Source organism: Aquarana catesbeiana, linkage group LG03 (assembly GCF_042186555.1).
Source record: "Aquarana catesbeiana isolate 2022-GZ linkage group LG03, ASM4218655v1, whole genome shotgun sequence".
Taxonomy (NCBI): Eukaryota; Metazoa; Chordata; class Amphibia; order Anura; family Ranidae; genus Aquarana; species Aquarana catesbeiana.
In genome coordinates this window covers 156,287,659-156,299,857 of record NC_133326.1, presented here as the reverse complement: position 1 = coordinate 156,299,857, position 12,199 = coordinate 156,287,659, and the positions used below count along the sequence as shown (strand labels likewise).

General features: G+C 35.1%; 1 protein-coding gene across 4 annotated transcripts in view; it reads right to left on the bottom strand.

The window, feature by feature from the left end:
* Positions 1–12,199, bottom strand: part of GATA3 (GATA binding protein 3) — a 45,983-nt gene that overhangs the window by 17,441 nt on the left and 16,343 nt on the right. The window lies entirely within an intron of this gene.

Here is a 12,199-nt window from a genome sequence, read left to right as displayed (position 1 = left end):
AAGTAGTGATTTTACAGTGGTGCCTATTGTATGCTGTTTATTTGTAAAATAATCATAGCTTTATCAACAGGTCATGATATTAAAATAGCATCATTTTCACCATCTCCCATAATACTGTTTTACCAAACACTAAACTACCTTTCTGCTTGTTAACATACATAAGAAAATATGACATTAAAATGAAGAATACACCATTGACTGCAGCATATAGTTTTAAAGTAAATGAGAATTAATTTCAAAAGTATTCATATACACAGGCGTACTACATCTACAGTTGACCCAGAGGCTTCATGTAATGCGCTATATGGTACCTCCCACTGTTCTAAAATTGAAGAGTAAACCCATTATTTTTTTGGACTTGCAAGCGATATGCTGATGCCTTCTATTTTAAAAAGCTATACTGTGTTTTGCAGTGATTTAGTAGCGGGAGGTGGGGTGCTTTCAGTTCTACCTCACTATAAACTGAATGGGTATGCCTTAAAGTTTAATTTGACAAACAGAAGTGCCCTTGCAATGTGCTATAGCTACCCCCTTAGAACTTATTGTATGAAAAATAAAGAACCATTGACCTTAAATTACCCTATTGCTCCTGCTTACTACACAAATAAAAGGAATCCCGTGTATGTACTTACATTAAGGATTATATATATATATATATATATATATATATATATATATATATTTTTTTTTTTTTTTTTTATAAAAGTTAATCAAACCAAACCAGTAAACCCTTTTTTCTACTTCTGTCAGCCAGTCACACTAAGGGACACCTTTTAGAAAAAAAAAAACACATATTCGCTAAAATGTTTGAAATTAGCAGTTCCACTAGTTTGGCCCCTATTGTATATATGCCTTACAAGCATACATGTTGTGTCCTCACAATATAATTATTAGAATGAAGATTGTTTTTGTTATTAATTGTGTTAGTATGTACCGGTCCGAACTGGCTATGTTATGGTTAAATAGTATCTATTTATTTGCACCACTTTTTTCATGTAATATATAAACCATCCTGATTTAGTGACCACATATATATAGGCCTGCGGAATACATGTAGTATTAGGAGTTTCTGTATCAGGTTCTGAGTTACAGCAAGTTAACTTAAGTGATTCTTATTTGAGGGTGATTTGTGTTTCAAAATAAGGTGCATCAGCCTGGCATTAAATGCATACTAAAGAAACATTGGAAGGAATTGCACTTAAACTCTAAATTTTGTTTAAGGCTCAACACTGGAGAAAATTCTCATGTTTACTGTAGTGCACAGCTTTTATTGACTTCAACTTCAAAGTGCGAAACATGAGTCCTTAGGGGCTTATTTGAAAATTCTGATCCCTTGACCCATGTAGCTCTAAACTCTGGTCCAGAGGTTACAAAATGAATTAAGGCCTAAGCTATGTATTTTTAATTCCAGAACAAACTAGTGGTCTGAAGTCCCGGTATTTGTCTTTTCACACCTATTAGAAAGCAAAATCCATGCATCAAAATCCATTTATATATTCAATAGGCTACAAAAACATTTCCAGAGATATTTGGAAACCACTTATTGTAATGTTACACAGTCAATTTTGTATTGACTGATACTAAGAATTAATCTTTATGGACTGATTGCTGTTTTCTATTGAATAGGTTCCATCTGGATGTCATACACATACTTGTTATTCTCCTGGAAGGAAGATCAGACTTGTGCAGTCAATACCTGGCTCTATAGGCTTGAATGGGTCATACAATATCTAAACCATAAGTGATTTTTGCAGTTTTATAATGCAATATTTTCATATGTTTAGATAGACTAGCGATTGCTATACAAAGAGGTGTTTAACAAATCTTACATTTAACTGGTAACATCATTGTCACATGAGGGGGTTACATTTTTCTACCAATGCTAGGTCACAGATGGTACTGGTAAGCTCAACAGCTTGGGTTTCTTGAGCACAGGCAGAGTTATCTAAAGGACTCTTGCTGCTGTGTAACTACCAGCACAAAAAAGTTGGCAACAATTGCACATGTGTGGGCTACCACCAAGTGTCTGCATAGTACTTATCCATTCAAATACCATTTTGGCACAAAATAAAGTACCTTTGCAAATGAACTTTACAGTGCATATATGCAATTATTTTATGACTTTCTGTCTTGCCCCCAAATGATGCAGACGTCTGGCAGAGGTGGAGAACATCCAGTTGTTTCTAGAGCTTTGGCCATACATGTGTAAGGACAAAATGTCTATAGTGGTGGGAACGGGTCATATTGGAGACAGCTTATTTTCAGTCCATGCATTTTGTCTGTGTTGTGAAGTGCACCAAAATCAGTGGCACTGAGCTTGGTGTGGGCCCTTAATTGTTTTTCTTCTATAAGACTGGACAAGGCTATACAGTCTGTGTGTGTGTATGTAAAAAAATGAATGATTGAAAAATAACTGAGTAGTACCCAGAGCACTGATAAGACATTCTTTATAATGCCATTGTTCCTACTGTACACATTCAGATTTGGGGTCAGGAGAGGACCTGGCACCAAACTGGAGTTTGTGTTGTCAATATGAATGAGAAGAGTGCAGGACCTGGGAATATTAATTAAATGACCTTAATCTAGTAATCTGCTGTGCTGCTATAATGATCATTAATCACAGTTCTCTTTATAAATCGGATAATATAACAGCTGATCTGGATTGACTCCGCATTTGAAAATGTGCTAGAAGCAAAACAAACCAACACAGATATTTGTTAAAATACATCTGGCTACAGATTTTTATCTCCTTAATATTTCCTTAAGGTTTGACGGCGATGAAGTGCAAGGATCTATCTAAACAATCCATCTGCTTTGGTAGCTCTTGCATCACATACTTGTTTACACTATTTACCTATAAGAGATTGTACAATCAAATTGTAACTCAACCTGTGTTACACCCTCAGAAAACGACCCCAATGCATGGAATGCAATGGAAAATGTTATTGAATTATTCATTATTAATCTGGGGAGAGGTTTATTATTAATCTGAGAAGTTCCACATATTTTAAATACAGATCTGCGTGATCAAGGTCGCAGACAAGGTATATACTGTATATATATATATATATATATATATATATATATATATATATATATATATATATTGTATATTTATATATATATATATTTATAGAGAGAGAGAGAAAAACCATCAATGGTTACAGTAAAATCTTTGGATTTTTTTTTTGCGCATACTGTATTAGCCTATGTAAAAATGCATAACATTCAGTTGGTCTGCCTATATTAGCAGTTTTAAACACAGGCCTTATTCTTGATTTCAATTTTAAAACTGCATTCTAAAAAAAAAGAACGCATAGCTATGTATACAATCTGTAAAAGGCTACGTCATTCATAATCACATAATACATAGGCAGAGGTAGAAGTGTTTTCAGATAATCCCTTAAATGCACAAAAAGATATTTGAAACAGAGGTAAGTAAGACTGTGGTGGTGTCTGGAGTACGTAAAGGCAAGTGCTGTTCAATCCATTAGCTTTTTGGTGCACTGCACTATTTACAGAAGAATTAACACATTGACTTCTGGAGCATAGAAACTAGTCTAGAATCGTGTTCAAGAAAAAAAAACACAGTAACATATAGTACACTAATAGTTTTTGCAGCTTACATCCTATAATTATTGCCTTTCCTTAATTAAATTGTTAAATAGTTTAGACCTAAACGACATAGGACATTTCATAAGTGCATGACATTAGCCACTTGTTGACTCCCCCAGTGGTACCATGAAGATTTATCCTAGATTTTATCTCAAGGCCACCTATAGATATAGGTGTCCGTTTATGAAGCAGTGATCAGCGGTGATCCCGAGGATCACCGCAGATCACAGTCCATAAACAGTTTATGAAACAGTGATAATCGGGGGAGAACATGTTTGAACTTGTTCTCCCGCCGATTATCTCTACACACGGAGAATCCTCATTGAATGACACAGTAACGGCCAGTTTATGAAGCGGTGATCTCACCGCTTCACTGGCGATCTGTGTCAGAATTCACACTCCCAGGTTCACCAGCTCAGAGGTGGTGAATCGGGGAGTGAAGAGGAAATCTGGGGGGATCTGAGGGGGAAGGAGGAAGATTTTTAACTTCCTTATGCCTCGTTCAGACCCCCCAACACTGTAAGCATGTCCCCCTGTCATATTTATGTGTATACATATTTATACATATATACATATAATGTGTATATGTATATATATATCATGTGTGTGTGTATACATGTATATATAGTGTGTGTGTGTGTATACATATGTGTATAATGTAGGGGGACACATTATTTTATTAACATTAATCCACGCCGTTGAGCGGTGATAATTTATCACTGCTTGATAAACTGACATCTGGTGCTGTAATCCCGTAAAGTCTCACGAGATTCCAGTATCAGGGGACGTTCTCCACTATTTGAAGCATTTGTAGATCTCTTCACTCCTCCAAAGGTGAAGCGATCTACACCGCTTCATAAACTGGCACACAGAGGAGAAGATTCTTCACTGTGAATGCCGGAGAACGAAGCAGTGAATAGATTTCACTGCTTCATAAACGGACACCATAGTGCTGACTATACACATATCACTTTTTTATTTTATTTATTTATTTATTTATTTTAGAGGCAATCATATTCAGGAGCAATGACATTCAAGAGTGCCATGCACATTTTCCTATTCCTTTTGATTCACTTGAAATAAAGAACAAATACTGCACAGCACATTTTAATCAATGCTCTCCATGTCTCTAAAAGGTCTAGCTATACTGTACATGCTGCAACCTCCATAACATACGACCATCTATTTTATGCTTTTCCACATGCTTCAACCTCAAACGATGATCTGCTGTAAAGATTACTTTACTAAAAAAAATAACATTCAACTCAAAATCCCATACTTCTTATGTATAGAAGTAATCTAAGTATTTTACAATCTCCCAAGATTATAAAAGCAGTGCATACACTTAGGCCTAATGTAAGCCATTTGCTCAATGTCTACTATGTACAGACCAAACAACCCTACAATAAATGTGATTGGGTGCAGATAGTCGTATTATGTTGTTGATTAGACTAGGCCTAAAGAGGAGATTCTCGCCAAAGACTGGGACAAAGCATAGTAAAAAAGGACTTTTTATACTACTCTTGCATAAGGAAGACTACCTGTAAAATATTTTTTTTCAACTGAAGTTTGGGACAATTAGAATGTGATATGTAATATTGGAAATGCTTGTAATCTACTGGGTCTAGGTCCGTGTTTTTTTCATACATTACATTTTTTAAAAGTCAAGGTTTGCCACGACCTGGCTGCTGTAGGTCAGCTTAATTGAAATACCCCTTGACACGCATACATTTATCATCTGCTCTGCTAATAAATGTTTTCCAAGTCACCTCTAATGCTTTTTACATCTTGAGTGACTTGTTTGGTTCTTTTTAAAATATGATTTATGTTACTGGAAGTTTTAAACTGTAATAAATGTGGTTTACTAGGTAGATGAACCCCTTGACCTTGCCAAAAGTTCCCCCTGGGATATTCATACCACTCACTGAGAGCCTTTGTCATAGGGCACCTAGTAACATAATAATTTGCAAAGTATTATCAAAATAACAAACCATGCAAAACAGGAAACATGAGGTTTTTGATAGTACTATTAAAGGCTTTTTTAAGAAACCAGCTTGAAATTGAAATACAAAATTCTGTTTACATTACTAATAACAAAACTATTTTTTTGCCAACAAGATGACACCTAAAAAGCCTATGATTGCTTTGCATCTCTATTGGATTTTTTTTTTTTAAACTAAACGCCATGGTGGTTGTAGAAAAAATACATTAAATAGAATCCATGCAATCTGATAATCTTTTTGGAAGAACAGTGCGTGACGGAACTTAATTCCTGTACTACATATATTTATACATGTTAGAGATTCCTAAAACAAGTGCACATGATTAAAAATGAAGAATCGCGTGACTATGTGAGCCTGGGACAAATCAAAAAGGAACAGTAGAAAAGTAAAGTGAATTGAGATCAAATTTCCCACACCTGGATAGGGTAATTCTGAACGCACTGTCATTTTTTTTTATTAAACTTTTCAGTATGGCATGACTTTATTAATGAACCAAATGGCACTACAGCATAGACTAATGTGGTCCAGTTTCTCACAACCCCATAAACATGCAGTCAGGCTTATCATATTGTATGCTTGTCACTATTTTTTAATTCTTCCTTAGCCTGACCTTGCCTGTTATTTTGTTTATATATATATATATATATATATATATATATAAATATATATATCATTTGGTGTTAATAATTTGATGCTTTATTCTGTTAATATTTTGGAGCTTTATTCTGTCAGTTACTAGATTTGCTGTTGTTTAGTGGGTACATTTCCATCCCCTTTACTAAATGATTTGATTAGTTTATATCTGATCATTCAAAAGTGAAAGCACAGTATTGCTGACTGAGCCTTCTTGTGGTAACTACTAGTGACATTTGCATATTAAACAGGAAAACCTTTCACATTCTGCGTGTTTCAGCGAGTAATAACAATAATAACGTTCAAGCACTGAAAACAATGTGCTAAATAGAGGCATATGCTATATAATTGACAACAGATCACATTGCAATACCCCCCCCCCCCCCCCCCCCAAAAAAAGGACTGTCATTTAAAAGTGGTGTCATCCTGGGTTCAAGCATATAAACAACTATTACTGCAAATATTTTCTGTCACTAAATTATTAATAGGTATTATTTTGTTGGTATCCCTGAGCTCTTAAAACCTTTCAGTGCAGAGATATCTAAATAATCATAAACTCTGATCATTGATAGAGATTTTGCTATAATCAACCTGTTCTAGGAGTCAGCAAAGCAGCTATCCTAGGTGCATAGAGGGAACAATGCAATTAAGCTTGAACTATAAAATTCATTTACACAATAGGTTGCTGATCCTGGAATGTATTCAATTGAATTTAAGAAGTAATATTGTGGCCATTCAGAGAATAACCTATGCTCAAAAGCTTATGCTTACTAGCATTTTTAAGGTATGCCAACACTCTTACAATGAGAATTTGCCAAGAGGAGTAAGATTTACACGCACTCACAAATGTATCCTTAAAACACTCTGGGATTGTCATTTAATTACTCCTATAGCCTGTCTTGATAATTGAAGTAAACACATATACCTTTAGTAAGTAACAATGTTTGTATATACAGTATCAGGGTGACTTACTAAGGGGATTTTATAGCATCTTTTGTGTATATATCTTGATTTCAGTCAACTTAGAACCAATATAAATAATATATGCAAATTCTTCTCTAAATTTGATCAGAAAATTATAACAAATCTAGGTTTGTTGAGCCAGTACAAAATTACTCTTTGGTAAATGACTCCCTATATTAAAGTTTACATACAATTGTGTATGCATTTACAAATTAATTTTACTAAGCTGCCATAAAATTTGACTGTAAATGTTCAAGACAGATTAGTAGTTATAAAAAACTGCTGGATTAGAGAAAAAGAATCTCAGAAGTCTTGATTTTATAAAAACGTGGGGAAACTACATCTATGCAAACTCCATTGTGCTGTTTGCATAACTCTATCTCCCATCATGCTTTGCTACTATATCCTAAGCTAACTGTACTACAGTAACTAGACATACTGAAGCACATTTATCAAAGTGAGAATTAGCCAGTTTGACTGCATTCCAGCCAGACTTCCTCTTCTCCTGGTTTTTGCCTATTTAGTGACTATAGAAATTCATATAAAGCAACAAACTGAATGAATGATATTACATAGGAGGATTTTTATTTTTTATTTTAACGAAAGCACCCTGTGGTAAAAAAAAACACTTTGGGTTATATTCAATTCAGCATCCAACGTGCCAATGCATATTCTGTCGATGAACAATCTTTTTAATGTATACACATATATTTTTTTAGGAATATTTTACTGTACTGTGTTTATATAAGTCACAGTTGAAAGGTTCCTTGGACAAAATGTGTACTATTTATGGGATCAGCTATCCATTAAATGGTATCATTTAACTTTTTATAAATACATTTGCAAAATGGGTCATTTTTCTTTATAGAAAAATCCATGTCCTTTAGAGGATGAATATTTATTTCCGCCTCTAAAGTGCCAATGCATAGGCTGTCAATAAACAATCTTTATCATGTAAACACATATATTATATATTTTTTAGGAATATTTACTGCACTGTGTTTGCAATTGAAAGACTCCTTGGCCAAAAATGTGTACCTCTTACAGGATCAACTAGACATTAAATGATTAGGATTTGTATAAAGTAATATGCTATAGGGGTCATTAAGGTAGCATCTCTGTCCTTTAGACGAAAAATATTCAGTGCAGCATCTAAAGTGCCAACGCATACGCTGTTGTTAAACAATTCTTATAACGTAAAAATAAATATTATATTATTTGAGGATGATTTTAGTATATTGTGTTTTTATAAGCTACACTTGAAAGGTGAATTGGCCAAAAAAGTAGATGTTATCATATGTAACTTTTACAACTTATTATAAAGTAACATGCTAAATGGGTCATTAAAGGAGTATCCCTTTCCATTAGATACTAACTATTTAATTAAGTATCTAAAGTGAAAATGCATACACTGTTGATAAACAATTCTTATAATGCATACACATATAATATTTTATAGCAGGGATATGATCCCTGTTTTATAGGATTATTTTACTATACTGTGTTTTCTAAGCTAGGATTGAAAGGCTCTATAAGTGTACTATATTATTTGGGATCAAGTAGCCATTAAATTGTATCATATATAACTTTTGTAACATATTATAAAAAAAATAAAAAACAACCTGCTAAACCTGCTTTTTTTTCTTTGGAGGAGAATCCCTGTGAAGTCCCAAACAAGGTTTAGATATTTGTTTTTTTGATAGTTATAATTGATACAAGTTAACAGGACAGCAAGCACTTCCATGGTTTATACAAAATGTATCCTTTATATATTTTAATACAAATATTACTACATTGCCTCAGTAGTACCTGATAAAGGTTAGAATAAAATGCACCTTTTAAAAATGAAAAGTATGCATTGTTTATATAGAACCAGCAACATTCCATACTCTGTAAATACAAACAGTTGGACAGGTGAGTGACACATGACCTCAGTGCTTTCATGCTTAACTGAACACCTAGTAACTTTTTTAGCATCAAACATTTGCAGGGTTCTGTAACATATACTGCTGTGGTTTATTTAAACACCCTCCGCCCCCCTTAACCTACTTTTCAAAGTACTCTAACCACCATTTTCCAGGTGGGTTTGAAGAGGCTGATTTCAATGGTTTTGCCTCTGAACAGCAGTAAATATAAGAGGTCCTGTTTACTTTAATGGCTTGTGTATACCTTCCATTGTTTACCATTGAAAATAGGTGCATTCTTGCTAAACAAAGTGTGACAAAATATTGATATTTGTCACTGTAGCGGGAGCACTTGGCCTTTGAAGAGCAGTCATTCTATTGAAGAGACTAAGTGTTTGTATGGAGCACAACTGATCATGTAAGCTGTGCTTTACAAAACCCTACAAAGGATACATAGAGATGGTGAAATACTAAATCATACTAAGTAAATAATGCGCTTTCACTACTACTCATACATTCCTGCCTTTAGGATTCTACAAACTCTTTATTTTTCAGCACTAAAAGTGGCTGACTTGTGACAGCTATTAGGAAATCAGCTGTCATTTATAACCTGTCCAAATGCTTTCTTGTCTCTCTGGTGCCTTTTTTTTTGTCTCACTTTTTTTTTTTTGCACAAGTAGTAAAGAATTTAGTTGAAGAAAGGACTGGGAAGGACTTAAATAATCTCATGTCAATCAGGTATTTATCATCATGTATTTACAGCTCAGAGGTGCACAAGACTCAGGCCTCATCCTACAGCTGACAGTTCATTGCTGAGAGGTGGGAGGCCTTTTTAGAAAAATATACAGAGCCCATGGTAAGCCTGTTTCCTGTACTCTAGCAGCACACTCACCACCTTACAACTGTTTTTCCAGAGAAGATAGTCTTTGTCACTTTACAAATGTCACACAGGCACAGTTGTAAGGCATCTAGAGCTTATAAAAAAAACAGCATGCCAACCATCCACAGCACCCTCAGCTTTGATTTTAGTTTCTATGTTTTTTTTTTTTTTATATATATCACCATTGATCTGGCTAGTCTAGGAATAAAACAGAGAAGAAAACTTTTTTTTTTAGGGTTGGGGTTTAGTTATGGATGACTAGTGCTGAGACTTTTTGTTTACCTGATCTTGGGGTTTTCTACAGCACAGCTTATGTGGGTGAGAGAAACCAGGCTGACCTAGTTCTCCATGCAGCAGCTCGCTGATGGGCTGGTGAAGGCATTGAAGCTTCGCTATAGAACCAGGCTGCCGTGTCTCAGTGACAGTTCACTGCTCTAATGGCTCAACATCACCCAGCTTCATACACACTCACATAAATAATTCCATTCTCTCTGGATCATTATAAAAAAATGTGTAAAAAAAAATCAGATGTATCGCTTTTGGCTGTTTGCATTTTTAATAAGGCAGCTAGGTAAGTATCAATGTTTTCTAATAAATCACGCAGCACTAAAAGAAATGTCAGTTGAGCAGCCTTCCTATGGGAATAAATATGAATCAGTTGCTGTGTAACTAAGGATCTGCAGGTAGATCATACTGAAAGCTGTAGTCCCACAGATCCCAGTGACTTGCATGTGATGGGAGCACAATGCATAAGCTGGCAGGCTGTCTATGTGGCATGTCTTTCCACACTGGCACAGTCATGTGGATGTATATGCAGTGGCAGCTGACAGCCCTGTCCCCAGCCCTGTGTGCAGTGCAGGCAGATCCTCTCTATTCTGGTCAGCCTGACCACATCCGGACCCTATTAAACTTCTTGGCGCTGGATAAACAATGAAACTGTCGCGTGCAGCAGTCTGAAAATAATTGGATTAACTCAAACGTATCAACTAAATAGAGACAGTCCCCGGCCCAGACAAGCAAAGCAAATGTTACCCTGGAAAACCCCCCTCTGAAAACACATCTCATCCCAGGCCAGGCCCTGACACTGGTACTTTTCTGGATTCCTCATCTCCTATTTCACACACAGCTCTGCAGGGCAAAGCCTAGCTTGGATGCCATCTATTCTGCTGGGACAAACGTCTGTGCAAATATGCTCCCTATGTGATTCAGTATACTGTATTATGGGCTTTTTAACTTATTGTAATAACATTTATTTTTTCTATTCTAATATTGAGTTGTCTGTGGCACCGCAATAATCCCCTCTCCTTTTCTCCTCTGTGCAAATCTATTTTATATTTTATATATCATATTTTAATAATATAATAATTAGTACATTGATCCATACGCTATATTCATTTCTGGGGCTGCCCCCCAGCTTCACACCTCTTAAATGCCATGTGTTGCTGAGATCTGCTGGGACTAGGATCTGTGCAAGTCTATATTATATCATATTCTAATAATCTAATCATTAGTACATTGATCCATAAGCTATATTCATTTCTGGGGCTGCCCCCAGCTTCACACCCCTCGAATATTACGTATTCCTAAAGATCTGCTGGGACAAACATCTATGCAAGTCTATATTATATTTTATATATTATATTATAATAATATAGTAATTAATACATTGATCTATAAGCTATATTCGTTTCTGGGGCTGCCCCCAGCTTTACCCCCCTCAAATGGCATGTGATCCTAAAGAGCCGCTGGGACAAACGTTTGTGCAAATCTATATAGTAGACTTTAATAATATAAGTAGTACATTGATCCATAAGTTATATTCATTTCTGGGGCTGCCCCCAGCTTCATACCCCTCAAACTCCATGTGTTCTTAAAGATCTGCTGGGACAAGCGTCTGCGCGAGTCTATATTATATAATAATATGATAATTAGTACATTTATCCATAAGCTATATTCATTTCTGGGGCTTCCCCCAGCTTTACACCCCTCAAATGCTATGTATTCCTAAAGATCTGCTGGGACAAACATCTATGCAAGTCTATATTATATTTTATATATTATATAATATTATATTATATTATATTATATTATATTATATTATATTATATTAATCAGTACATTGATCCATGGGTTATATTAATTTTTGAGACTGCCCCCAGATTTAAACACCCCTCAAATGGCATGTGTTCCTAAAGAGCTGC